This window comes from Amblyomma maculatum, chromosome 3, assembly GCF_055883805.1.
Source record: "Amblyomma maculatum isolate TAMU_Amacu chromosome 3, ASM5588380v1, whole genome shotgun sequence".
In the NCBI taxonomy this organism is placed as follows: domain Eukaryota; kingdom Metazoa; phylum Arthropoda; class Arachnida; order Ixodida; family Ixodidae; genus Amblyomma; species Amblyomma maculatum.
The window spans coordinates 202,197,947-202,223,406 of record NC_139346.1 but is presented as its reverse complement, the minus strand read 5'-3'; positions in this window follow the sequence as shown (position 1 = coordinate 202,223,406).

Genomic DNA, 25,460 nt, shown 5'->3' with positions numbered 1-25,460 from the left:
TGCCGGAGCGTTGCAGACAGGCGGCGCGCTAAGTTTGTGCCACCACCGGCTTTCTTAAAAAGCCGCGACGATGCCACCTTGACTTGCTCCCCCTTTTTTGCCGATGTCGTCAGCCTCGACCATTCATTTGGGTCCACGAACGCAAACGAACGACAGCGAAAGAGAGTGCGAAAAGCGTCGGGCGACTGAGGCCCGCGCTTAATATTCTCTGCGCGACATTCCTGCAGCTGTCATCGTGATAATATTTCAAGGTCTGGGAGAGCGTCCTCTTGTTCTAAGCCTCCTGGACGTGTCTCCAGAAAGAAGTTGCAGGCGTCTCCCATGGCCGTGGCATACGCCGGTGACAGCAGGTGCGCGAAAAGTCCCCGCGATGAAGAAGTGCATTCGCTCGCCGCCGCGTGTCGTTGTCGCGTCGCGCTGAGCGCAGCACCAAGACACGACAGGAACACGACAGGAGCGCGGCAATTAGTACTAGCTGGCGCTGCTAGTATTGATCGTTGCTGCAGCAGCAGTTTGGACGTTGCTATATAGCAGCACGACTGCCGAAACTGAAGAAAAGAAAAAAAGCAATGAGCAAGAACTCTGTCTTGCACTATCTTTGTATGAGGGTATTTTTGTCCAGCCGCATGCCTCATTACTCCCCGATTTGTCACTGAGTGACTGAGCGTAGTCGAGATACACGAGTATTAGGATTGGTGCCATTCTTTTGGAGTCTAGTGCGCCGGTCCTTCTGCGCCTCAATTTTCAGTCGTTTTAGGCGCTCGTATTTTTTTTTTTTTTTGTTATGTGTGCGCTAATGGCCGACATCTGAACTAACTACGCACAGTAGGGATTCGATATTTGCACAAATCGCTATAGCAAACACGCAGTAGAAGCTTTCTTTTTCGAGCTCCCTGGGGCCCAAGGTAATTTCTTGGAGGGAGTCTTGATTGAGCCTATAGAAACTTTCCCATGTATACACTGGAAATTGCTTGTCAACTTGTTTATAGAAAACCTTGAGCCACATCTCTCCTGGTGCAGTGGAACACTGTTGTTGATAGTCTTGTCTTCCTTCCGCACATACAGACACACACAAAAAAATGAATCGGACATGTAAAGAGAAAAAAAAATTAACGAAAAAAAGAATAATTCTCAAGAAGCATTATGCATGCTTATCCTCATATTGTCGCAATCCTTCATCGAGAACAGGGTGCATCGAAGCGCGCTCGGAGTCCTGTTGATCCAGGGTAAACATTTCCGCGTTGCCTAAACTGTACAGTGAACTAGTTCTACTCGCATATTTAGAACCATCGACTCGGCCAGGGCCATCATTGTGTCAAGCGTGCGGTTGTTTGCTCTTCATCTCTTCCTCGCAAGCACTGCCGATGTGTGAAACACAGTTCCATGCCAGCGGCACCGATCGTTCAAGAGCACAGGCTCGCTTCGTCAATTACAAGTGGCGACGGCAGTAGGTCAAGTGTCAGCCGCATAGCGCCCATGGTGGCAGCTCCATCCGCCACTTCGCCACGGTTGTCAAGTTGTTTCGAATCCACTCGCGTATACCGTGCCGTAGTGACAAGGACGTCGCTGTTTTTATACCAGGACTAACGTGAGGCTTGAAAACCGATTTTGACACCACACGCCTTTGTAAGCGATGGGAAGGCTAACTCCTTCCCGAAGCAGGGCAGACCGGTTTGTTAGTTGACTCCGAGTGCTAAGGCGCCAGCTGAAGGATCCAGACTTTCACAGGCTGATACTGATACAAGCAAGCAGGGAAACGGTCCCTTCGATTTCGCTTCCCTGTTGAAGGTCTGTATGAAGTGCAAGACAGAATGATTAAACCGTTTCGTTGCGGCAATTGGTCGGTCGACATTTCAGACATAATAACTCAAGCGTGAAAATCCCAGTTGCAAGTGACGAGGTCAGCGCATAGCACTTAATATTAGCTAGCGAAAAGATATGAACCGCTAGAACACCTTAAAATTGTGCGACGAGCGTAGTATAGGATACAGGTCGCATCTGCAATAACCGCAGCACAAAATTCCTCTGGGGCAGGACGAGCGCTCGTCCTGTGTGTGTGTGTGCCTTGTGTGTGCCTTTTTTTCGCGCACTATAGGATGTCTGAAGTACTGCACCAACTAGACCAACAACACATCTTGCGGATTATAACTCTGCCGGAAAGGCATGTCATGAATCCGGGGGTTCTGTCATATCTGTCAAGGAATCAAATATGAGTGTGAACTCAGGTCTCCTCTCGTGCGCACCTATATGAATGGCACAAGCCTGTTCAGACTGGGTATACGAGGAATATGAAATGATTATGAGAGCTCTCATATGTCCGCAAACGCATTTAAGAAACGCGAGGTAAAAGACCAAGTCGAATTTGGTACACCGATACTCTATAAAGTGCACTGTATCTGATCACTCCTGCTGACAGCGGGACAGTCATAATAACTTCGCATCCAGAGTATATATGAGCTTAGATTCTGCAAAGAACGCAAAAACATTGAAGAAACGCCACCTGGGTTCTTTCGCTTCACCGAAGACACTTCATGCGCGGCTGTCGCTTTGGTAAGCAGAATTTACACAAGTGCATCTTTCAAAACAATTTCCGGGCTGGTACGGAGTACGTCTGGTTCTCGGGAACATAAATGTTTCCTGTTCCAGGCGGAAATGGTTTCCGAGCAGCTCATTGTCAAGTCAAATATATGCCTGAGCGAAGAATGAATAAGTAACGAGCACTTGTTTTCTTTCTCTGTCTCGCATCACACATAACTTGTTAAGTTGACTGCCTAAAAATGCATAAGACAAGCTCGCGCCTTTTTGCCGGCCTTCTACATCTACGAAGTAGCTGCCTTTCTCGAAAGGCGCGTGCTTCGCGTCGCTGTAATCGACATACAAGACAGCACACGTTGTTTTTATAAGTGACTTAGTTATTGACTGTTAAAGCCAGTTTCGCTTCTTATATAAGCAATAGATATCCAATCCAAAACTGATAGTGAGTTTAGCTCACCGTTATTTTATATTGCAACTTCAATATGTCTCCACTCATTTGTGTACTAAGTAACGAAGTTTATTGGCCAGATATATAAGGTCATTTACCAAGGTGATACAGATTTGCAATGAGGGATTACTCGTTTCCCTCCTCCCATGCGCATTCAAGTGGCTACAAAAGAAAGCATAACAACTCTGACACAGAACCTTCATAGTTGAATAAATTTTGGTCCCGGTTCACGATTCGAACCCGGCTGGGGACTCATCCGAAAAGTCGCTTTATCAACCAAGCTAACCGGAAGCGAATTGATCAACCGATCGAATTGTTCAGCAGCTCGGAGAAAAGCGCTGGTCAGCTATTTATGGGAGTCGCCCATGGAGTATATTCGTTATAATCATTGGCTTCCACCAAAGCGAAGTGATCCGCTGCAGAAAAAAAAAAAAAAAAAAAAAAAAAGAACAGCTGTACATATGTCTTATCTTTTCAAGCGGAAGGCTCCACTATGCCATGTTTCGCCAAGGTCATGGGGGATAATTTGACCTTCAGCCGCAGAAGTGCCGGGGATGTATCATGACGTCATACCACGTGACGCGACCGCTGCGTCGCCGCCATTGTTGTGCTGCGAGCAGAACCCTGCCTCGCCGACTGTGGCCATTTGAAAAACCACGTGACTCGCCGCTCGCTTAAAAAAAAAACACTGTGGTGTAAGTCTTGTAAACCAAGTAAGACTGGGGAAGGCTCCGCTACACTTGAATACGCTTGGTTATATTTAACAATGTGTAGCCGAGTGTAACGCAGCTTTCGCTCTGTCTCACTTGGTTCAGAATAACTAAACCTCAGTGTTTTTCCCCACTTCCAGTTGCTGTCAATTCGCTTTCGCCCTGCTAGCCGCAGTTGTTAGCTCAATTGACAAAGCGAACTCCCTCCCCCTGTGAGACTGTGACCACGGGTTCGAATCTCCGACCAGGGTGATTTTTTTTCTTGAACAAGAAGCCGATGGAAGCTCATTTTTCCTCGGTAGCCGTATATACGGCTGCGCATAGGTGGATGCTAATGAGTAATTACTGCTTTATTACTATGATGTTTATCGCGTTCTACAGCGTAGTTTGGCTACCTGCAGTTCACACTGTTACCATCGCCAATTAAATCTTCACCTGCAGAGAAGTTCCTGACTAGAGCTGTATACAACACTTCGTCAGCGACGCGTTATAATCTCATCGGATAGCTGCACATTCTTATGCAACCTTGAACAAACTTTCCGCATTACAGAAACTCATACCGTACATGTAAAGTATTGGTTACATAATTTTAACGGTTTAACAAACGCACGCTTTGTTTCTTAACGGTAGTGGCGGAATATTCTGCACAGGACAAATCAAGCTACGATTATTTAGTGCAGGCTGATAACCTTTGTAAATCAGTCCACTTCGACCGGAAGAGGCATCTCATTCCGTGCTCCCCGACACTCCTGAGCACAGCGACTGTATAACATGGAGCATCTCCGTCGAGATTACGTCCGCGACCAGAGGCGTCGTTTCCGTGCTTCGCGGTCGAATGCTGTCTAGACTTATAGTTTGTCTGGATACAAATCCGAGCACAGAAACCAGGAATGGGCGTAAAATCACGCCTATAGACAAGCGGCATATAATCAGAACGATATGTATCGGGATAACAAAACAACGAGGCTACGATGTATCCATATCTATAGGTACTATACATGCATGCGAGGCTGTGGCTTCCGTACATTCCACATGCATTGCAAAAGCAGTAATTGTGATTCTTACGATATGTTGCTTTCTTCCGCTTCATTACTGACACCAATAAAGTAGGTATTTAATTATGAGGTCATAAACACTCGAGTCAGCCAACGTGCCCCGTTTATTGCACGTATCAAATATCTTCAAAATTTTCTCAGTGTTTACTATGGACGTATCTTAAACAAGAGCACAAAATTTTACAATCATTTAAGAACTCTTCAAGCGCCTCCACCCGCAGGATGCGATCAATTAGATGTTAAGTTCCTTTTGGTCCTCGGCAGGTTGGGCCTGTTGGGGCCGCCATTGACAGGATCCAGAGGAGCCACTTCCACCAGTCGTTGGCCGGCCGAAGGTAGAACGAAGACCTCGGCGACGGACTTGTTGACAGAGTCGAAGTTTGTCCCGACCACCCGCGCCATCTCCGCCGGACGCCGAGGAATCGCGCGCTGGTCATGTCGTGGCCTGAACACGAAGCCCACAGCAGCGACCGATGCGGTCCCAATGACGAGCAGGCTAACAACTGCCGCGATTTTGCATTTGCTCAGAGGCTTCGATGACGGCGATGGATACTGAGTGCGTAGCAGTAGCGAGGTTACCGACGTCGTGCGGCGCAGCATATCGGCTTCGTGTGCGGGCGAGGCGACTCGGGCCTCCTTCCGGTGTGGCGACGCGCTGCGATTCAGCGCAGGCCGGGCCCCGCTGAATGCAAATGCCGCAATGCCGGTTCGAATGCGGCTGTTTGCAACGGTGGCGGATGAGGTGCCGTCGACCGGGGGTGGCTTCTTTTTCTTCTCAAAAGCTTCCCTCGTGCTTCCAATCACGTGGAACCGTGGTTCTATGTCTTTTCTTTTTCTGTGGTGCGCCTAGCTGCAATGCGCTGTCGTTTCTAAATGACCTTACGCGAAACATTCTAGTTTACAGCCACTTCTTACTACAGTCCTTAAGTGTGGGCCGGTATCGTGCACACTTGGACCCGTATTCCGAGTTTGTGTCGTTATCGAAATGTCGCTACCTCACGTGACCTCGAGTCATCTGATTGGTTCAAACGCTGGAACCGGGTGTTGCCACTACAGAACCGGAAGAGGCGGCAACATCATATTCTGGAGTCCAATCAGATGACTCGAGGTCACGTGAGATAGCGACAGTTTCGATAACGACGCTAACTCGGAATACAGGCCCCGTTTGAGTGCGTGAAACTATTCCATAGGAAATGGCATTATGGTCACAAAAGTACTGAAAGGGTTTGGGTGACGAGAACGAAAGTGTCCCGCTCCGCTACTGGACGACACAGCAGCAGAGCGTAACGTTTTTGCAGCAAAGAAGAAAACGAAAATTTTTCACAGCATGCATGCTAGGAGCCATGGTTCGTAACAAAAATGTAGGGCTACTCGACAGTTGTCTAGGAAGGCCCCCACGCACATCCGGAGACTGACAATTGTCACTCTTCAACGCAATAGCCACCAGTAATTGCTTTGCAATCCAGGTTGGTGTTCTAGGAAGAACATGTTTCGCAAACTAATTAGGGTATCAACTGGAGCAGGGAAAAATGGTATCAAAGAACAGGAACGTGCATTTACGAGTATATAGTATATACAATGAGATGCATGTATAGAAAGCTACACATAGCAGTTGAAAACTGCAAAAGGCTCAAAGGAGGAAAGGAGAAACAATTATAAGTTCGTGCTTAAATTCGTGCTATACGTAAAGCGAAACAGCCGAACAAATGATTAAAATACCGCCCTTGCTAGCAGGGACAGAACGGTCCATACAGGAATATCGAAGTGATGACAACCATATATGCTACACATGTGTCGCAGCCAACACGAGCAATACAGCGAGGTGAGAAGAAAAACAATTCAAAGCAAAGTGCCAAACGCGCTATATGCCCGTCCGCTTGTACGCGCGGCCGCGCCTCTATATCCTGGTACATAAAGCTCCGTCCACCCCATCAAACATGCCCTTCTCCTCGTCCTCTTTCGATGTGTGTACTCGGTTCTGGTGGTAACGTACCGCTTCGCCCGCGGCAAACGCCACGCTGCGAGTTTCGCCGGCGACACACAGCGGAGCCGCAGGGGGCCGACCTCGTAAAGCGCTCAGCGCGCATGCACCTGGTAGCACCGAAGCTTACCAGCGAGACTTGTTCGCGCGTGTGAGCGAGGCGCCGCCAAGCGGCCCTATAAAAGAAATTTACGCGCGCGCGCAGAAAGGAAAACACGAATAGCGTACAACTGTATAGTAGGTTTTGCTTGTCGTGCAAGACTGCTACGGACTTTAAGCCGATCCGGACCGCTTGAAAGAGAGTAAACCTGTCAAGTCAGAGAACCCGGCGTGAGGTATGCGTATGGGAAGCGTGTCAAGGAGGAAAAAATATACAGGAAAGGGACTAGTATGAACAACTATGCGATGAAAACCACACACCTCTGCTATTACGTGAGATTACCTGTGCAGCGTGCACCGATGTTACGGGTTTTTTATCTGTTTTATTATAACGGCAGAGATCTACTCCAGGCACCCTCGTGTGACTGCTGAGACGAGATGTTCGATGGAAGCAACCGTTGAGCCGTGTAAACGAAGAATACAAGCAAATATCTAAGGCATCACGTCAGCGAAGAGACTCTCTCTTCCTTTCTATGCGGAGTTATAAGCTTCAATTTGGCAGCTTTGTGGCGGTCTCATCAACGCCGGACTTGCCATCGTCATTAGCTGCCGTTACACTTAGTCAAGTACTTGATGAAAATTTGTCTGGTTAGACAGCAAATTCATAGTCACTGTAAACGTAATTTTGATAAAGAATAAAGTTCGAGGACTCATATACGGGTGGCTCGAACACAATATGGCGGAAAACAGGAGTGGGTGAAATTTAAAAGTTTTAATCTCTAGCGTTATTTCTGTCTTTGGGTTTGTTCCATACTTCACTCTGCACGGTTCGTTGTATTGATCTTTTGAATTAAGGAATACTCAAGCAGAAGGCGCGTTGTCCCGCTTCACTAGCTATTTAGTTAGAGACGCCGAAATTTCCCAGTCAACCTGATCATTCAAGTTTGCGCGCGCTCCCGGCGAGTGCATTCGATTCGCGATTCTTGTTTCCGCCATCGCAAGGCATTTTTGAGCCGTTTCGCCTATATATACCTCATTGCAGTCTGGAAAACAAGCCTAAACAAGAAAAGTTTCTGTTTTCACAACAAAATTTATGTGCGGTTTCTGACAGTAAACCTGTTTTCACAACAAAAATTTCTATAGTAACGTCAAAATATTCTGTAGCTACAACGGAAAAGTACTACAGAACTACAGAGTACAGAAAAGTACTGCAGAAAGAACTACAGAAAGTTTTGACGTTTACGACAGAACTACAGAATATTTTGTCGTATTTTTGACACCCTTTCGTAGTGTGTGCGTGTGTTTTTTTCGACCGGGATATCTAGCTGTCAGACAGCGTATGTTTTTGGACCATATCGGGTGGTCTTTCAAATAATACGGCAGCTTAAGACCATGTGCTGAAGAGTATTTGTGAAATTATAGAGGCAGAAAATTAAAGGATTAAGGACCGATCGAGTAGCCAAGGTAATATACACGATCGAGAATTCGCGAGTAGCCGCAGACGGAAGCCATGAATGCTACTGCGTCAAACCCTTAAAGGCGAAGCTTAACTGCCCCCTCTCCTTTCCGCAATTTATTATGCAGAATTCGGGAACGGTTTGAAAGCATACAATTGGAGGTGCACATGTCCTCGGTTCAAATTCCCATCGCGAGCAAGCCTTCCGCCACTTAAAGTACCCCCAGAGGCGAGTATATATCTCATTAATAGCCGCATGTGTCTGCACCTTTCATCGACGCGTCGTATTTGGCACGTTTCCTCGCGCTCTGTTAACAATCCCTCCTATCTGAGCACAGCAGCGTTCTACTGCGACACTCTGCGTGAAGCCGCGCGCGCTGCAGGCTGGCGGAGGAAGAGGCTGCTGGTGGATGCCGGCACAACGCGGCTTATTCCTGCGCCGGTTGCGCGGAGATGAACGGCTGCGATGCCACGGCATAAAACGGGAGTGCGCCGAGGGTCCGGGCACAGTGTGCGGAGAAGTAAAAACGATGTAGTGAAGAATGGTAGGCAGAAGGGAAGAGGAGGTGGCATCTGGGGGCCAGAGGTCGTTGGCACGGCGATAGGTTTCTGTCATTCTTTTTCGTTTGGAGATTTTGCTCTGGAGGTTCTTTTTGTCTATGTGCGTGATAGAACGGAAGGCGTATGTGCACTGGCCAGGAAGCCTGTGGTGCCGTGCAGCCGTTGAAGCGTCAGAAAACCGTGTGGGACCGTGGTTCAGAAGGCAATCCAGGCCAAAACGGAAATAAAACGCTACACGTAAAACTTAATGCAAACTTATGTTCCACAATCATAGTTAGCACACGGGGTCACTATAATACCGTCAAGAATTGCGGACTTTATTTCTATTTTAACACGGCCAGGCGACTCTCGGGACTTGGAATGTTCGGCTCCAGGTTCAGTGAATAACATAATTTTACGCTGCAAAGCTCAATAGGGCTGGCTATGAAACACGTCGCAGTGCAGGGCTCCAAATCACTGCAAACATCTACGCATCAACGCCGATATGTGACGCATGCAATACACGAAAGCTTTGCGGTCGCCGCATGGGTTTAACAGCTTGAGGCACGGAACACAACAATGCATGTAAAAATGTCTTCAAAACGTTTTGTTAAAAATGAATTATGCACATCCAAGGATAGAATATGCAGGTATGGCTCACCGTTTCAACGCCAGCGTATTTCTTAAGGCCAGTGTATATGTGCCTAAATTACTCCAGGTGGGTATACTAGGAGGTAACACGGCCATAGAAGCAGGTGAAAAAACTGCGAATTACCGAATTTCATAATGCTCCTCTGACCTTTGATTGTGAACTTTCGTTAAACGCTGGCGAGCCCTCTTAATCGGGCATAAAAAGTAAGTAATGCCATTTCGAAACCGACATCTTTTTAAGACATTTCGGTAAAAGTGTGTTCTGATGTGGCGAACGTATCCCCCCCCCCCCCCCCCCCGCCCCCACTCCCTCTTCTCTTCCGTTCTCAACTGCTTGATAATTGATGTCTTGAACGACGGATTCCTTTTTTTTTTTTTTTTTTTTTTTTGCGCAGGCCGCATTGAAAAAATGTCTCTTTTCGCGAGCCAAGAGGCGAAAAGTGCCATAAAACGATAGGAATAGAAACAATACTTCGAGCGTAAAAATGCTTCATAACAACAAACTAAACAACTATCAACCAAAAGCGCCTCATTCCAAGATCACACTTTTTCGTTCTTGGTACAAAAGGAAGGCGACGCATGCTCGATTGCGCCTAAAACCCGCGCGGGCGCCACTTCAGGATGTCTCGCGGAGAGTTACTGAAAGGATACAATGATTGATAAATATCGCAGTCACTTGCCCTCAAAATAATTATGTTTGAGAAGCATTCTTTTTAGAAGAATGAAGCGACACAAAAAGAAAGAAGAAAAAGAGGCTTCCGGTTAGTGACGCCACACTATGAGGTAACACCGCATGGAAGTTGGGCCCCACGTGACTCCCTTTCGACGTCGACATCATAGAGTTTCTTACTCTTACCTAGAGGGAAGGCTGTGCTGCCGTCTATGGGAGTTTACATGGAGTTACCAGACGGCCAATTCAACCACCATAGGCGCTCAAAGCATCATGGGCCGGAGAGCTACCGAGTGCAGAACTACAAGTTTTGGTCAAAACTAATGCAAAGATAAACGTTGTTCTACCATTAAAAATGTCCTAAGATTGAATATTGTGACTATAAATTGCAAAAAGATAGAGAAACAGCATGTCAGTGTGATATTTATCCAATATAAGCGACGGCTCTTTCTCCTATTGGCTTAGTTTTGAGCAGCAATATTTCGCACTTAATAGGCAAAATTTGAAATAAAAAAACGTTACAAAAATATTTATGATTGTGCAATCACTGAAAGAAGTTTTTAGAGGCATTTCGGGAAACAAAAACCATTTATTGGTGACGTCTGCTTTTGCGCCTTCGCTACTATGGCTTTCGCGGTCTATGTACGCACCTTCAGATGATGATGATGAAGAAAAAAAAACATGGCAGTAACGCCACTCCACGTACCCGAGAAAAACCGACTGTCCCGCAACAAGTAGCACACCGGCCCATGATCTTTAGCGCGCCCATGGTGGCTGAAGTGCAGCGCCCTCAGCTTTCCCTCTAGTTAGTGTAAGGAACTCTATGGTCGACATTACCCCCTTGGCTATTCGACATCTGGCTGACTTAACTGGCTCTAATTAACTAATTAGTTATTCCGCGTGCACCAATTTTTTCAACAGCGAGATTTTTTCATCCTGTATCTAGTGCAACCACTCGTTTTCTTCTAACTCGTTTGAACGTGATCCTGCCGGAAATCTTATGGTGGTACGACCTTGAAAATATACCCGACGTCTGATTGACTTAATTAACTCTAATTAATTAGCTAATTACTCTGTATTATATCAAATTTTCCCCAGCGATATATTTTCATCCTCTATCTAGTGCAAGCATTCGTTTTCTTGTAACTCGTTTCGTTCGAGCGTAATACTGCCGACAAACCTCTGGTGACACGGCATACCCGACGTCTGATTGACTTCTAATTAATGAACTAGTTACTCCGTATGCACCAAACTTTTCCTCAGCGAGATTTTTTCATCGTCTATCTACTCAATCATTCGTTTTCGTATCAATTGTTTCGTTCGAACGTAATTGTGCCGCTAGTGACAGGGTATACCTGACGTCTGATTGGCTTAACTGGCTCTATTAATTAACTAATTGCTCTGCATGCCCCAAATTTTTTCCCCAGCGAGATTTTTTTCATCCTCTATCTAGTGCAACCCTTCGTTTTCTTATCATTCGTTTCGTTAGAGCGTAATCCTGCCGACAAACTTCTGGTGACACGACCTTGAAAACATACCCAGTTAACGTCTACGCATTAAAAAAAAATGCAGACTTGGAGATGAAAGAGGTTGAGTTGTCCGGAGCTTGCCCTTGAAAGCAGCTGGCGTACGCTTATGATTAAGGGCACAGTATACCTATTTTCATTTCCACAAAAAACGTGTACTATATGGGGACGAGGCCAGCTGATTTTAGTTGGGAAACGCCTGGCACTCGTGAAGCTGGCACATGCTTTCGGAACAAAGGCTGAAATTTTCGGAGCCGGGGATCCGCATCACATAACTCCGTGGGCCGCGTGTTTGAGACCCCTGGTATGTGGGGTTCCTTCACCCATACCGAAACCTTGGTGCACACGTTTGCATTCCACCTTTGTTGAAGCGCAGTAGCCGCAGCAGCCACGATTCGGTCCCACAGCTTCGTGCCCATCAGACGCGCTCTTGAGCCAGCATGGCGTGTCAGAGCATTTGATCAACCCGCCCGTGTGCGGACGTCCTTTCTGTGACAAAACAAAAACACCGATAAAAGCTAAGATGCAGAACGGCTGGAGGGAGGGGAGCCCATCAGATGGAACGACGTGCAGCGTCGAGCGTACGGGGATGACTCGCACAGATAGTCCTCGCCAGGAATAGAGCCACGTATTATAGGACGCTACAAGAGCTTCCATTATATGTTGCTGCACCGAGGCACGCGGCACCTAGTCTGTCTTCGGCCATTTGCCATCGCATGTCTGCCCGCCTGCATCCATCACGTGTGCGTGACCATTTTAGTTGGCGCCCACGTTATCGCTGAACAAGCATAAAACTGCAACCCAGGCTGCTGACGTCCTTTCGCGTTATGTTAGTTAGGACAAGGAAAAGAGAAAGTAAAAACAAAGGAAAAGAAAAGTGCCCGAAAAAATACAGGAACACGAAGCAAATGTGGAATCTTTAGCTACCACGTTATAAAACAATGAGGCACAGTAGGTGATGTTTCTGCATCTCTGGAAGTACGACTAGCGGTAGTTCTGTTAAAGCAGACTTCCTCGCCTCCACTTTCATAGTGAGTGAGAGACAAGCAGAACCGATTCGGGGGCATACGTTGGACTGCTTTATTTCACTAGCCCATCAGACGAGCTTCTGAGCCAGCATGGCGTGTCAGAGCATCTGATCATGACGTAACACAAAAGAACCAATCACAATTGGCATGAGTCAGTACAGCGCATCACGTCGCAAAGCAGCCTAACAACGCACCTCAACGATTAAATACGTTATTAGCCGTAAAGCCGTGTTCGTTTTTTAAATGTGATCAAGAAAATAGTGACCACTTGGTATCAAGAAACGTTGACAGCAACGTATTAAGCGTGAAATCTTGTAAAATATCATGTGACGAGAGAATTCCGTCCATCAGTCAGTGTGTCACTCGTCGGCATAACTCAACAAAGTCACTTAATTACCGTGTGGTTTTCCGGAGTTCGCACGAGCCCCGCTTGCAGTAAGTGTAGAAAAGAACGCTGTCCACCTCACGGAGGGGAGTGAATTTGAGATGCCCTTTATTGCATGGATGCGCTGACAGACTCCAAGCAGCTCCAGCTTCCTCGCACAGGGGTATCTAGCTAAGCGCGTGAGATCTGTTTTAGCATTAAATTCTCATACTCGTTTTTAATTGTGTTCTGTTTTCTCTGAAGGTGTGGCGGCAAGTTTGTCCTCTTCCTTTCATCACTGACCAGCGTCAAACGGAGGGCGACAGCTCCTGCAGCGTCTTGGCCCTTTCCATCAGATATAAGCCTCAAGAATGCACCCCCTTCCATCAGGTAGAAGCTTCTGGAATGCACCAGGTGACTTTCCTCTGTGTAGGTGCAGCACAGCATCCTGGCCTGTTCTGACTTTACTCAAATAATTAGAACGCCCTTGGAGAATTGAGACCATCATGAAAAGAGCCTTACGATGAGCGCTGCGCTGGTGCTTCTCCGCTGATCCGCCTTATCAAATATGTGGAATAAACCTCTCCTATGAGGATTTGTTCTCGAATTCCCATTTTTAACCAATCTATTGCAGTCGTAACGCTGTGTGCCGAACTTTCGGATTTTATCCAGTTGCAAGGGGAAGGCTGAGGCCTTCTAACATTGGTGGCAGCAGTGGCAAATTACTTTAAGCAACCATTTAAGTTGTGTACTGCAAGTAGTCCAAGTAAAGAGGACTGAAAGGATGTAACCCCTCTCCCCGCTCCCCTGTCTTACATTTTTGTCGTTGCGTTTGTACCCGCAGTTGTTTATTTTAGTTTTATTTGATAGTGAGACCATTTTACTAATACGAGCCTCAGCAACAAACATGACGTTATTCAATAGGGACGCAAATGAAAGCCGAAATGGATGAAAGTGCGGACCCCGTAATTATTCAGGAACACCCAGAAGCACGAAAAAGGCACACGAACATAGAGGGGGAAACAAGACGAGAGCTGTTTCCTGTCCCTCCTATCGGCCCTGTTCCCTCTATAAGTCTGTTGTGCCTTTTTTGCGCTGCTGTGTCTTCCTGAATATGCACCAACTTGCTCAGCTAAAAGCACCCATTTAATAATACCCTGGTCTCGGTGAGGCGTCGTGAGCCCTGATGAGCGTTAATTGAAGAGAAATGCCAGCAGTGGTGAGATAGTCACTGCACCATCCGTGTCAATGTTTCCATGAGCGTGTGACTTCTTCGATATGTAACGCAAGCGAACTCCCTGCACCAAGTTCGCACGCTAAACGTTGTGCACTGGAAGCTGCCGGCGGTTCAGATGTACGACCTCGGCGCGGATAAACCCTGCTCCGAGCACACGCTAGGTGAGGGAGGGCGGCTTGGCACAGGCAAGCTTTCAATGAGATGGTTACAGCCAACGCTTTCCCGGGGGAGCAGGCAGAAATAAAGAGAGATAAAATAATTACTTCATTATATGTCGCCGAGGGATATTTGCAAGCATTAACAGTGTATGCAGTATTCGCACAACAAGCCCAGGGCTTAAAGTCAGGAGGGTATAGGGGGGTCTGAGACCCCCGCCAGTATTTAAGAGGGTTCTGAGTCCCGCCGTGCTCGAATGTATAAGGACTGCATGAATACGAAGCAGGCTGCCATTTTTTTATTTTTGTCAGTGGTTTTCAGAACATTTCTTCTCTATAGCTTCCACAATTTCATATTGAATATTAATAAGACCATTGACATAATTTCTAAAACTCAAAACGGATAAACATAATTTCTCCTCTTTGTGCAAAAAAAATGTGCAAAGCAGGCCACCTGCCGCTTCCTCTTTCTCTTTAGCTCTCTCTCTCTCTTTCCACCTGTACTCGAATCACCACAAGCCCCCCTCCGATGGAGCCAGACTTTAATAACTGAACAAACACACTACCGATTCGCAATGGAACGAAAAGTGCTAACGCAGTCAGCCATAAAGGCTAGCTACAGGGTTGGCCAAAGTTCGCAGGCCGCAGGGTCTTCTTTTGGGCCATGTTTTAAGGCTGGTAATTAGGACACAGTTGAATGTCAAAATATGTGCAGGGACTAAGAGAACCGTTCTCACCTTTCAGTACCTTATTGGAAACTTCATATGCAACTTAAGTACCCGACTAAAAGCATCAACTGATGTTTATGAAAATGTCGAACGATAGCTCTGCCCTGGTTACATATGCCGCTGGTGCTGTGCTAATGGGTGAAACCAACTATCAGCTTCACATTTGTGGGTCTTGAAACAGCCACTGCAATTTAAAAAAAATCTTTTTTTTTTTCGCGGCAATAATATTACGAGCTCCAATTCTGCAAGTACAACATACTCCTTAAAATGAAAATAAAAAGGTTAATTAACGTACTCAGTTAATTAGCGAACAAGTTGGAGCCTACTGCGTCTTCAAAAAAGCACATAAAAATTCATATACGAGAATGATACACAATAGTAGAGAAAATACAAACATTACTAAGAAACAAGCCAACGCAAATGAAAATGCGCGTAGCAAAAGTGCATGCTAGTAGGTACATTCTTTACATGGTTTGAAAGAAAAAAAGACACAGTCAAGGCGCTACTCATATCGGTAAGCTCGTCGAGGAGGGCTGATTACGACAAGCAGGTAAATTTTCCAGTGCTTTTGTTTACCCCTGACGAGGTAGCTTTGATTTTACGAAAAACGATTGCCTGACTTATCGGTCGTGGTGTGATTGAAATCATGATTCCAATACTGTAGGCCGTAATTTATCGAAGGAGTAACGTTCTCTTTTAGCGACCCGCCTTCTTGTGTGCTTCTTGCGGAACGACTAACACTAGACACGGTTGCTTCGCCTCATCGCGAGGAAGCACTGCAGCGAACTTGACGCAGGAAAGCGTTTCTAACGGGAAAGTGGCGCCACCGCACACTTATCGTATGCACTTCGAACAGACGCTGCAAAGAGGAATCACTTGAAATGATCTTACAGTCAGGTCATCTTCACATCCGGTACCACATGGTAAGGGGTGCGAATTCCAGGAGTAACTGGATAGTGTATATAGTTAAAATGTGAAGTGCTTCAATTGCTGTCACCACGGAAACGTATTAACATCAGATCTGCTTCGCTGCTTGTCTATGTCAGAGCAAGTTAAAGAACCCCAGGTGGTCGAAATTTCCGGAGTGCTCCACTACGGCGTCTCTCATAGCCTGAGTCGCTTTGGGACGTTAAACCCCACAAACCAAATCTAAAAAGAAGCCAAGTGGTTGTAGCACGAGGAGGGTGGGGGTGGGGAGGGGGTATTTGTATTTATTTATGCATTTATTTATCTATTCAAAGTTATCCGGAAAGTGCTCGAAGCAGGGTAGTAGCAGCGGTTTAACCACAGTTACATCCAAAGGTCGAACGGTAGCTCTGACCTGTTTAGACAGTTTTTCAGGGTTTACAATAGCGAGTACGGTCCTGCTGAAAGACCACGAAAGAGTCAAGTCTGACTACACGGCAGGACGGGGCTGCAAAGCGTCTTGAGTGCGCGACGAGTGAGCGGCGCGGTCCTGGGAGGAGTCGAACCCCCGTAGCCCATAGCAGCCGGCATACCGGCTCCGACGTGTCGTCTTTTCCCCATGTCCTCTGCAGGCCATGAAGTCATGATTCTGTTGTTATGCTGTCTTATCAAGGTTAGTCAAGGTCAAGGACCGCAGCGACACGGAAGTCGACTTTTGCATTGAGGGGACACTTTAAGACGCGGTAGCGCTTGCGGATCCTGGTTAGCGTACATGTAGAGTTTGCTCATCACTTAATTATGAAGTCCTTAATTCTGGCCACTAACATCTGGCACATCCTCATTAGGATGCAACCGTATGCTGCCACGTTACGTTAGAGGCCCCGCAGAAATGTAAATCCCTGCTTTAACCAACTCGTGCGAATGTGACTGAGTGGCATAGGGGAAGCGTTCGATTTCGATCACAATGTTGACATTGTGGAAGCAAGTAGATATTAGTAGCACCCGACTACTTGACCCGCTACGCCGAAGCGGAAGCCGTGCCCTGTGGTAACACCGAAGTTGCCAAATTCATAACTGAAAATTACTAAGACGCAGTAATCATAATTTTAAAACGTTCAATAATTTAAACAAGAAATTAAAATAATGCGCCATAAAACCGGTGTTGAAGGTGTGCTATTGCGTTTTATAAAGGCGACGCTAAGCGTCGCCTTTATAAAACGCAATAGCACACCTTCAACACCGGTTTTATGGCGCATTATTTTAATTTCTTGTTTAAATTATTGAACGTTTTAAAATTATGATTACTGTAACGTTAGTACACAGTTCAAAAACACGTAAGTCATACGCTCCACAACGCGTTCACTACAGCACCTGTAACACGCTTGGTATCGAGACTCTTCGGGGCCTATACATTGCATAAGAACACTCAAAACCACTCCTTTCGCAGCAGTCCATCACTTCTTCGCACCTATTTATGAACGCATGTGCAGCGAAATGTAAGTTATCATTTCTATATGAAGCAGGTGCGAAAATTGGGCATCACCTGTCTTAACACATTAAAGCGCGCAAAAGTCCCGTGCAAAAGCGCAGCACTTCATTCTGCCATCACTTATTAAAAAAAAAAAAAAAATATCTGCTCGTTCCCAGCATGCGTCTCCCTCGCAGAAGTCTGGAACTAACTGTTCGGAACTAACTGCCTAAGGATCATATCTCAACTAAACAAAGAAAAAAAAGAGGGAGAAACAACAGAATGGTCGCGAAATCTGAATCGCTTCCTTGCATGCTACTCGGGTTGCGTGCGTTGCTGAAGAACCGGCCGAAGAACCTTCAAGCTCATTTAGCGCCCATCCACCCATTCCGTCACGGCTCGATGGACTGGAGCCCCACCGAGAGTGCCACAGAAGCGCAAATGGTGCTTTGTCTTTTGCTGTCTTAGTCGACCCCCTGCCGCCATTTCTCTCCTTCCTCCGTCTGTGCCCCAAGAGGTTAGCCCCGTACTCAGACTTCTCATTTCCGTTTCCTTGTTCCGTCTCTATGTCCAGCGAAACACGAAACCGTGGAACGGTGATACTGTGACGTAGTTTTGTACTGTGGTAGGCGATGAAGCAGTCACCATTGTTGTAGTGCCCGCTATGGAAGGAATAAAAACATTCGTATAACGATATGCGGCCGGCTTACTATCAGAAAACAGGAATGCGTCGACGCGACTCTTTTTCCGAAAAGCGTTGTTTAATGACTTGAGCTCCGACACCGCCTGATGCCGATGACAGGTGCTTTTTTTTTTTTTTTTGCTTTGTTTTTGTTTTGTTTTTCTTGCTAAAAGCAAAGTGCTCGAGCAAGACTCGCTTCGCTGGACATAACGAAAACAAAGAACGTTTCCCTCCCATCTTTTCTTTTTCACGCCGCCCTGCGCTCGCAATCACCCCCGCCATATTTCGCGCACAGTATTGCCTCATGTGAGTGGATCAATCTCAACGCCAGTATGACTGCAACAACCGTATCGGAACGAACCAAAACTGGGGCGGTGCTTCTCTTTCACCGACATTTTCTCTAAATGAGCCCGCCGTACAAAAATAGGCTTGTGCAGCGATTTCGTTTAAAATGGCGCACAGTCTACTTTCGGGGCAGACGTACTCACTCTGGTTTTGTTTGTTTTTTATGTTTCAACGCATAGTCAGCCGTGGTACTGTTCTGGCAATATTGACGGCCATTTCTTTCAGTGCAATGGGCCTGGCGAAGCCGGTCCACGTGAAAGAACCAGACGTGTAGCAAACGGTTCTTTGCAGAAAATCATGTCACATGGTAGAAATATAAGGAAGCACATGCGGCTCACACCGCCAACACGCTATAAAGAAATATAAAATTTCACCTAAATTATCATGCTGCAAAGCGTTTTGCTTATGATTGTAATTATGTGCACATTATAAAAATCGTATTCAAGTATAAGGTATTGTCAGTTTTTATCATAAAGAAAAAATGAAATAATATAATCAGGAACTGGATTGAATATCACAGCAACTTGCACCAAATAAAAAAAAATACAGGATAGAGAAATAGTTCAACCGTCAATTGCATTCCCCCATGAAATTGACAGAAATAGCGAAGTTATTCCATTTTTTGCGATAATCAACACTGTCAAAAGGCAGAAAACGGCTTTACAAGCATTGAGAAGGCATTGGATATTGCATAAGTTAAATGTAACTGAATTCAGCAAATACTAAATCGTACTTTTGACGCCTACTCCTTCAGGGGAAGCCATATGCACTTCTATAGAATGACAACATGCGTTTAGTTTTATATCTGTTTTTATATCTTTAGTTTCCACAGTGCAATACGTTTTAGTACCTGATGTTTATAAAGTACTTAGGATTGTTTTTAGAAGAAATTGATAAATATAAAAGATGCGGTAGTTTGTTTGTTTTTTAATTCGAGTCCAAGTTGCCTGTTCTTGATCATTTTGCATTTTGGCCGATTTCAATATAATATGGAGAAAGAAGAAACAGCTCTAGATATTTCGATTTTTGCAGAAACAGAGAACTAGTTCTGGATAACACAGGGAAAAAGTTTCAGCAGCAACACTTTATTAAGTCGTGCCAGAATATAGGGCTGAATATTGACAATTTTCAGAACCAGCCTTCAGTTTTATACTTAAATTTATAAATTTAGACGATATAATGCAACACTTTTTTCAAGCCGAAATATTTATGAGGCAATTTGTATTCTTGAGAGAGATTTTCATAAAAATCGATTGTTTTTTTTTTTTTTTAATTGGAATCAAATTCGAGCCCTTTTTGCTGTTTTTGGAATCTTGAGAGAATTTGATGCGTTGTAGAGAACACATCTAGAATTCTAGAGCTCCCAATTTTACCTGAAACTAAAGATATTATCTGAATAATAAACTAAAAAAGACAATGCTAAAAACACAACGCATCATGCCCGTATTTAAAGTATAAAATGGACTTTTTTGTAGCGCGTTGCTTCTGGAGCAATATTTACGATCTTTTACTAAATCAACTGCCACAACAAAACATAGAAGTAAAAGTTGCATATATTTAGTAGGTAAAAAAGAATAGATGGCAAAATTTTAGTATGCTAGCAGGCAGATCTCCAAACTTGCAACTTTTTGAAATGGCAAAAATGGCGTTTTCCACCTTAGTGATATACGATTTTTTTTTTTTTTTCCCAGAAAACTACGCCGTATCTTGCAAACCTAAAGCCCATTTCTTTGTGTCGAGACATTTGCCCACCGCATGTTGAAAACAAAAAATGGTCATGGGACCTCGATTACCGTTCTTATCTGAACATACCATATGTACCTCATATCCATTGGACCAGCAGTCACTGACAATGAATGTGTGCTTCGGATTCAGCAAATTGTAAAATAGTAAATAACGAAGACCAAGTTTTACATGAAGTGGCTTTTCTATCATTTCTCCGTTTTGCATATGCTTTTTTTTTTCTTCATGCTGTGTCGGGCTGCTTATACGCTTCGTTTGTTCTTGCATTGTTTTGTAGTTTTTAGAGTCCCTTTTATTGGTTTTATTCCATGCGAGAGTTGTGACGTACCGAATTATGTTTCTTTCTTTTCGACTTTATTATTCGCCCGCGTAGATGTGTCTCGCCTTTCATTAGGTGCCGATCGAATCGCTAGTCAACGAGTCTTATATATGCGCGCTTATGTTACACGTGGGTTTTTATCGGTCCACCAAATTCAAACTTGAGGAGAGTGAAGCGAAGTAACGACATCTAAAGGAAGCGGCGAGCTGCAGTCCCAAAGGAAAATTTTAGTTTAGATTAGAATTTTCGTTATAACAAACGTTTACATATCCTAATGAGTGTGTTTTACAGATTACACAAGTCATTCTCCTGGATGACCAAGGCCAAATGCAAACAAAACGAAATTAAGGAAGACGGCTTGCGCCTATTAGAGTTGCAGGAAGTATTGTTGGAGTGATTTTATTAATCTATTAAAGCTGGACAATTATTTCAAAATTTTAAAGAAGTCACAAAAGAATTATTTACAGAGGTGTGACATGGCTATACTTAACTAGCAGCCGGTTGGCTCCTCAACTTAACTTTTCTCCCTCACTTTGAGCCGGACATAATGTGCGCACACAAGCCCTTGATTGGTTATGTTTTTTTTTGTTTTTTTTTTTGTTTTTTTTTTTTTTTCTGTGTTGAAAAGATGCAGATGGCTGCCTCTTAGAAGCCAATGGCCAACTTCTGAGGTGATTGCCACAAAATATGAGGGACAAAACCACATTATCAGAAAGAATTGAACTACCATGCATTATACTTTTGCGGTGTTCATGCAGGCACTGAAGGATGAAACTTTGTCAACAGCGAACTTCTTAACGTAGTCTTGTATGATCTTCAAAAGGCTGGAGAAGCGGTCGAAGGCACTTGCAAAATGCATTTCGTTCTTACAACAGCCAAACTACTCGGCGTCTAATTTTTTTAAAGGATCGAATGTAGGTGGAGCTTATCATCGTTGCAAACTTCATCATGGGCAGGCAAAGAACAAGTATGCAACAAGACACCCTGTACGGTCACCTTCATAACCTGCACCATTCTGCGCAGCAGCTGTGTTAGACGGGCCGCGAAGAGTACATGTCGCCTCAAACGTATGATGGTTCTTGACGACACTTGGCACACTTCTGCTGCTTATGAGGGCGGGCTCCGAAAAATGCCCATGGGATGCCGTCGAAAATCATCGCCAGGCGCGCAGAAAATGCTTTCGAACCCCGCGTTGCGACGTCACAACCATACGTTCGCAAGCCATTGGTCCACACAAATAATGCCACTCGTAGAAGCGCTATTGTAGACACGCACGTGCGGGAACACCGTGTACGAGGAGTCAACTCGCATTTCCCGCCATTTGCCGACAATAGGCGGGCAGAATATCGACACTTCGTTTCCCCTGCATGCGGACGTCAAGCCCAGGTACAGGTGTTCCAAAAGTAATACGGGGCACGTGAGCGGTGGCCAAACTTTTTTAGAAAACAAAAAACAAAAAGAGAAGTCTGCTTACCAGCAGGTTAGCTCTATCAGCAGATGCGCAGCAGAGAGCGATGGAGCGCCGGTACATCCTGCTCACCCATCCCGATGACCTCATGCTCGCCTTATCGCAAGCACGAGAGAGGCCGCGTTGTTACCACCACTGCTCGCCAGGGCAGCTTTCAGTTATTCGCGCAAGGAATTAATATCTGCCCACACGGGCAGAAAAGTTGCCCTTCGGCGGCGTGCGCTTTCTGCTACATCAGGAATGGCACCATGTTTGTCTGCGTGACCGCCACGTTTTGCGCTTCACTTCGCGGCGGGTTTGCGCGCACAAGAGAAAAACGCTCGCGCATAGCACTGCTCAGCCAGAGGAAACCTTACTTTCTACGAAAAGGTGTTTAACTTTGCTTTCTCCAGTGCAAGAAAGCCAAGATGTGTCGAAACAAGGAACTTTCGATCGACTCATACGTACTACACGCCACATGACACCTACTTGTGTCAAAGAAATTCAAAGATACATGCATGCTCATGAGCCAAGCGAAATTTTGAATCGCACTTGCTAAACCGATGCACGAACGTTTATGATCCATAGCGCAACAAACTCGTCGCCAATTAAAGTGCGCACTGCGAACCACGGCGGTCACACAGACTAAATGTGGTGACATTCCTGACGAAGCAAAAAGCGCACTCCGCTGAAGGTCAGATTTTCTGCACGACGCTTACAAGCAATACACCCTTACATATGTCATTGCAAGCGCACCTGACAAGCAGCGATGGTAACAGCGCGGCTTTGCTCGTGCCAGAGATTAGGCACGATCATCGAGATGGGTCGGCTGCATATCGCATGTGCCGATCGATACTCTCTCGCTCTTTGCTGAACGTCTACTCATAGAGCGCGCTGACATGGATTTTTTTTTTAAGGCGAAAGCCTTCGCGGAAAGTGTCATACTTTGCGAGATTCCGCGTGTGTGTCATACCTTGCGAGATTCCGCGTGATTGTGACGTCATCACTTGACTACGTCATCGAGTATGACCGGACGTGACGCCATCATGACATCACATTCGGTCATGACCAATTACTTCACCAGGCCAGCCGTGCAGCACCTTTCATTTATAATAATATTTGGTTCACAGGAAGGGAAGGGCGCAGTATCTCTCACACATTTCTGTGGACACCTGAACCGCGCCGTAAGGGAAAGGAGGAAGGTGGGAGTGAAAGCGGTAAGAGAGAAAGAGGAGCCGTAGTGGAGGGCTACGGAGTAATTTCGACCACCTGGGGATCTTTAACGTGCGCCCTACGGGGCTGGGACGTTAGGTCAACGCCGCTTGTGGCAGGGGCTAGCCAGCCACCGAATTTTTATCTGTTGTAGGCCGTCATTGCACCCGCCACCGCTTAGGTGGTGGACGACGGCCGTTGTTGCTAGCGCGCCTTTCTCTCCCTCTTCTTTTTCTTTCTTCTCTATTTTCTCTTCTGTCCGGGTGGTGCAGTTGTAAGACGCCAGACTACTGTGCTGGAGTACCCGGGTTCGAACCCGACCTCGGCGGCTGCGTTGGGTCGGCAGCGCAGCGCGGAGCGATCGGACGCGTGGCGTACTGGCTCCGTCGATTTTCGGCTGGAAACGCAGAAATCTGGATCTGACTCCTGCGAAACTTGCGCATCTGCATCCGTGAAGGCAGCGCGATCCTGGAGACACCGATCATATCCAGGTACGCTCAATTTTCGGCCATTTAGAGCAAATCTGCGCATAACCACGTAGCAGATGAGCTAAGCCTGAGCTAAGCTGGTTGCGGAGACGCCCGCTGGCCACCCAATCAACATGGCTCAGCACGAACAACGCGGCTACGACCCCACGACTCTGTCGTGGTCGTCTGTCCCTATAAGCCAGCCAGAGGACGGCCAATCCACCATTTCGGCGGAACAAGCTGCCCTTTTTCAAGTCGTCGAGAACCGGCGACTTCGCCGGCAAAACGCACGAGGAGCGGCCAAGTCAAAGACTCCTCTGAATAATGCAGACACGGGAGACGCTCGTGCTCCGTCTTCGAAAACTCAACAAAATTCATCCCCACTCTCCAAGTGGACGCCGAAACCAACCGTCAGGATGAATTCTGACGACTACGTGATCGTGATCAAGCCAAGTACTACGGTCGACCTCAAGACAGCGTTTCAACAGGGGGAGCTCGGCGCTGCCATTTCTCAATACATTGGTAGGCAGCACATGAACGCCATCACCATTTCTCCCAATTGGGAACAAAACATCATCGTCTGTGGCACGCAGAACGCCGAGGTAGTTCAGAAGCTGCTCACGGACTTCAAAGTTAACACCAGCAAAGGACCGCTCCCGCTTCACGGACACCTCAAGCTCACCGGTGATGTGTGTCGCGGAGTGATTACTGTGCACAACCTAGAAACCAGTGACTCTTTGAAACATAGTGTGCAGTGGCGTGGTGGAGAACTCGTCCATGTGCGCAAGCTGGGGAACTCCAACGTAGCTGTGCTCACTTTCGCGGGGCGTAACGTTCCGCGGCACGTACACTACAACGCAGAACTGACTCCCGTAAGGGGTTACAAGAAGACAGTGCCAGCGTGCTACCGTTGTGGCACCCTGGGTCACCGGGCGGACAATTGTCCCACTCCAGTGAATGAAAGATGCGGACTTTGTGGCCAAAACGTGGGGGCTGGTACTGAGGGGATGGCCCCCCACGAATGCAATCCAGTGTGTATAATCTGCGGGGGACCGCACCTCACCAGCTCCCGCGAATGCACGGGGAAATTCATCAGGCCTCAACAGCCAAGGCCCAAGACATCGGGCCCCCCCGCCAAACAGAAACGCCAACAGGAGACGCAAAACCGCGGCGGAACGCCACCAAATAGCAAGACAGCGGGATCAACTGGATCAACGCCACCACCCGGAGACGCGGAGTTCCCAGCTCTAAAGCCTCCTCCTGGCGGCGCCGCCTGCAAACAATCCAAGGTAGGCAGCTGGGCAAGGGTCACCTCCTCTTCTTCTTCCCCTCCCCCCCCCCCCCCCTCACCAGCACCGCTGAGACGCAGGAACTTAAACGCGAGCTCGCCCTTTTGCGAGCTCAAAACGATAAACTAGCCAGTGAGCTTAACTCGCTGAAAAATAAAATCACTACGCCACCCTCCTCTAGCGACGAGGAAGAAAACATAACAGACAAGGAGATTCCTAATAATATGGAGAGTCGCTTCGGAACCCTGGAGACTCGGGTCACCGCGATTGAAACGCAGTTGGCTGATCTTCCCAAAATTATCCATGACACAATAGCGCGTCAGCTGGACAATGTCATCACACAGGTGACACAAGCTGTAACTCACATTATCCAAAAATGGATACAAGAAAATCCTCGCG